Source organism: Gnatocerus cornutus, chromosome 4 (assembly GCF_029298725.1).
Source record: "Gnatocerus cornutus isolate USDA-ARS CGAHR chromosome 4, icGnaCorn1.1, whole genome shotgun sequence".
NCBI classification, from domain to species: domain Eukaryota; kingdom Metazoa; phylum Arthropoda; class Insecta; order Coleoptera; family Tenebrionidae; genus Gnatocerus; species Gnatocerus cornutus.
The window spans coordinates 5041345-5046477 of NC_142236.1; positions in this window are offsets into that span (position 1 = coordinate 5041345).

Sequence of the window (5133 nt, forward strand, 5' to 3'; positions counted from 1 at the left end):
TTTACTTGTAAGTTTATCTCAAAATTCAAAATTTTTACTCACAGTCAGATCTGAAAATTCGCCAGTTTTAATGCAAATCGGATAAAATTTGGGGTGTTTGTCAACTTTAAAATGCTTATTGAACTTGATAATTTCCCGAATTTTTAAACAAGAAGCAAAAATTTTGGAATTTTTTGGGAAATTTCAACAATTTTTATCAAAATTTGTAAATCCGGCAGTTTTAACCGTAATACACTGAAAATTTGAGAATTTGTTAATTTTGAAATGGTAATCCCGCATAATAAATCATAGAATTTTAGAATAAAAAGCATAAATTTGGGAATTTAATTCAAAATTTAATTCGGTTAATTCAAAATGTAAAATTTTCTGCTAAAAACCTGTAAATTGCACAGATTTACATCACCGATACGATTATTTCGTAAACTAAATTGCAGAATTTTGAAAGAAACAAAACACATTTTAGATTTTTTTTTGGAAGATTAGCTCAAATTTCAAATTTTTCTATTAAAGTCTGTAAGTCTAGTATTTTTAAAACTAAAGTAATGAAATTTGGTGAACTTATTACTACCAATATGGTTGTTTTATTGACTAATTGTAAGTCACAAAATTTTAGAACAAGAAAAAAATTTGAATTTTTTTGAAAATTAACTCAAATTTCAATTTTTTTATGAAAATCTGCAAATCCTGCAGTTTTAAAACTAATGCAGTAAAAATTAGAGACTTTGTTAATTTAAAAGTGGTAATTGAGCATAATAAATCATAGAATTTTAGAATTTTAAAACAAGAAACGAAATTTTTGATTTTTTATTTGAAAACAAGGAGAAAATTTTTTGGTTGGAAGTTTATCTCAAATTTTATTTTTTTTTTAATTCGCAAATTCTAAAATTTTAAGGCAAATGTAGTAAAATTTAAGAAACTTATAAATTTTAAAATGGTAATTGACTTCAACCGAATTTTAAAACAATACTTTTTTTAGAATTCATTATTTGTAAACTCGAATGCAAAACTGCATTGGAACTTCGATAGTTTTAAAGCTAAAGCAATGAAATTTGGTAGACTTATTATTTTTTTATATGCCTATTTGATGATGTAATTTACAAAATTTTAGAACATGGAAAAAAATAAAAATGTTGATTTCAAATTTCAAAAATTGCCTTTAAAATTTTTAAATCAAACAATTTTAACGCGAATGGAGTTAAATTTTGGAAAATTGTTAATTTTGATGTGATACTTAAGTATATAATAACAAAAATTTCGAACAAAAACCAAAAATGCCAAAATGGCAATTTTATTTTAGAACAATTAACTGAAAATGCAAAATTTGCTATTAGAACTTCTGCATTTGGCACTTTTAAAGCTAAAGCAATGAAGTTTGGTAAACTTATTATTTTTTATTTACTTATTTAATAACTACAAAATTTTAGAACTATGAGGAATAAAAAATAAAAAATTTTATTTTGAGGTCTAGCTCGGATTCCAAAAATTGCTGTTAAAATCTGTCAATCAAACAATTTTAACTCGAACGCATTGGAATTTTGGGAATTTGGTAATTTTGAAATGGTTATTGAGTATAACAAATAACAGAATTTTAGAACAAAAACTAAAAATTTTGAAATTTTGTATTTTTGAATAATTTTCTGAAAGTGCAAAATTTGCTACTGGAAGTTTGTCAATTTTAAAGCTTAAACAATAAAATTTGGTGAATTTATTTTTTTATATACATATGTAATGATGTAAATTACAGAATTTTAGAGCACGGAAGTAAAAAAAAATTAAATTTTTATTTTGAGATTTAGCTTAAGTTTTAAAATCTGTAAATAAAACAATTGTAACGCAAATTTGTTAATTTTGAAATAATAATTGAGTATAACAAATGACAGAATTTTAGAACAAAGAGGAAATAAATAGAAATTTTTATTTTGAAGTTTAGCTGAAACTTCAAAAATCGCTATTTAAATCTGTTAATCAAACAATTTTGACGCGAATGCTGTAAAATTCCAAAAATTTGTTAGTTTTGATTTTTTTTGTATTTGAACGATTAACTAGAAATGCAAAATTTGCTACTGGAATTTTAAAGTTTAACAGTTTTAAAGCTAGAGCAATGAAATATAATGGACTTATTATTTTATTTATGCTTATTTGATGATGTAAATTACAGAATTTTACAAAATGGAGGAAAAAAAATAAAAAAATATTTTGAGGGTTAGCTCAAATTTCAAGAAATGCTATTAAAATCTGTAAATAAAACAATTTTAACACAAATGCAGTGATACTCGGAAAATTTGTTAATTTTAAAATGATAATTAAGTATAAGAAGTAACAGAATTTCAGAACAAGAACCAAAAATTTTAGATTTGGTTTTCATATGCAGGACTATCTAAATTCAAATGTGTTGTATTACGAAAAAAATCGAAAATTTTAACGCTAATCGAGTAAATCTACGGGAATTTGTTAATTTTAAATTGCTAATTAAGTGAAATAAATTACATAATTTAAGAACAAAAACTGAAAGTTTTTGAATTTTTTATTTGTACGATTTACTCAAAATGCATTTTTTTTTAACTTTTTACCAAAAGCTGTAACTTTAACAGATTTAAAGCTGTAGCGATAAAATTTTATGAAATGATAATTTTTTATATGCTTATTTAACTATCGAATTATTATCGAATATTTATATATATATATATATATATATATATATTTATTATCGAATATTTTATCTATTATCGAAAGTTTTGTATTAAAATCTGTCCTAAAAGTTCTAAACTCCCAAAAATGTCCAGTTGAAAATCAGTTTTATTACTCCCTTTTTGACTGCAGAAACGGTGGAATAAATCCGAATAAAACCAAAATCAAACTTCTATCCTCTATGTCGCCGTCACCACATGTCGTTAATTTACATTATTCTTATCCATCTCTATCAAATTTTGCCTCGCAGCCTCGGCGTACAAGATGAATTACAACCGTAATTAGTGGAAAGTTCCGGGCTCCGGTAAGGGTAGTTGACTTTGTCTTTTGAAAGCTCGTTATTGAGTTGCTCGCCTGAGAATTAGCAAGTCAGCTTCAGGGAAATTCTGTTTGAGTGGCGCTTGCGAAAGATTTATCAATCGAATATCTGGAAGACAATACAACGATGGTTTCTTATTACACGCGAAAGTAGAGCAAACACTAATGGGATAATTGAGTTCTTCAGAGGGAGGATTTTCTAAAGAGGTGATTGTTCAAGCTGTAGCGGCGCTCGAGTTTAACACTTTGCAAGAAATTTTGGAAAAAGTCGGTTATGATATTCCAGGTCCGGATTCAGAGATTATTTTTTTACAACTAGATCGTTTGTTCTTTTTTGCCATTACGTACTCCAACTCATGTTCAAAATAATAAACTCTCTAAATTTTATTACGATAGCATACAAATGACTAAAATTACAATTTTTTTTAAATTAAAATTTTTAATTTCTGGACAAAATAAAAATTTTTAAAAACTCTCTTTTCAGCACTACAACTTTCCAAATCGGTGGACTTTAAAAACATGCTTAAAATAATAAACTCTCTAAATTTCATTGCCGTAGCGTAAAAATTGCCAGAATTACAAATTTTTACCTTAACAAATTTGAAATTTTTAGTTGCTCGACAAAATAAAAATTTCTCAAAACTGTTTATTTAGCACCACAGTTTTTCAATTTTGTGGAGCCGATACTTATATTTTAAATACACATTTGCTGAAATGTCATTGCCACAGCGTAAAAAGTACTAAAATTATAAGTTTTCATTATATTCATTATAATTAATTATACTAATTATTTATTTATATTTAAATAATTTGAAATTTTTAGTTGATCGACAAAATAAAACCTTTTGAAACTGTTTTTTTGGCAACAGAACTTTACAATTTGATGATTCAGTACTAATTTTCAAAATAATAAGCTTTAAATAAATAAATAAAATTTATTGCCATAGCGTAAAATTACGAAAATTAAAAAAAAAATTAGATGAAAATTTCTGAAAATTGTTTTTTTGGCACCACAATTTTTTAATTTGGTACAATGAGTAATCATGTTTAAAATAATAAACTTTCTTAATTTTATTGCCATAGCACAAAAATTACCAGAATTCAAATTTTTATTTTAAAAAATTGAAAATTTTTATTTGCTGGACAAAATGTAAACTTCTATAAAGTATCGGTTTAGCACCTTAATTGTCTAATTTGCTAAAGTTAATACTGATGTTTGAAATAAAAATCTGTCAAAATGTCATAGTACAAATTACTAGAAGAATTACAAATATTTATCTTAAATAATTTGATATTTTTAGTTGCTCGCTAAAATAAAAATTTCTAAGAACTGTCTTTTTGTGATCACATTCTTCTTATTTAGTAGATACAATACTTATATTGAAAGTAATAAACTCCCAAAGTTTTATGGCCATAGCGTGAAAATTACGAGAATTTTAAACTTTTATTTAAAAAAAATTGAAATTTTTGGTTGCTCGACAAAATAAAAATTTCTAAAAATTGTTTTTCTAGCACCACAATTTTTCAATTGGGTGAAGTTAATACTGATCTTTGAAATAAAATTCTGCCTAAATGTCATTACTATAGCGCACAAATTACCAGAATTACAAATTTTTATTTTAAATAATTTGAAATTTTTAGTTGCTCGCTAAAATAAAAAATTCTAAGAACTGTCTTTTTGTGATCACAATCTTCTTATTTAGTAGATACAATATTTATATTGAAAGTAATAAACTGCCAAAGTTTCATTGTCATAGCGTAAAAATTATGAGAATTTCAAAGTTTTATCTTAAAAAATTTGAAATTCTTGGTTGCTCGACAAATTAAGAATTTCTAAAAATTGTCTTTTTGGCACCATAATTTTTCAATTTGGTGAAGTTAATACTAATGTTTGAAATAAAAATCTGCCTGAATGTCATTACCATAGCGCACAAATTACCAGAATTACAAATTTTTATTTTAAATAATTTAAAATTTTTAGTAGCTCGCTAAAATAAAAATTTCTAAGAACGTCTTTTTGTGATCACATTATTCTTATTTAGTAGATACAATACTTATATTGAAAGTAATAAACTCCCAAAGTTTCATTGCCATAGCGTGAAAATTACAAGAATTTTAAACTTTTAT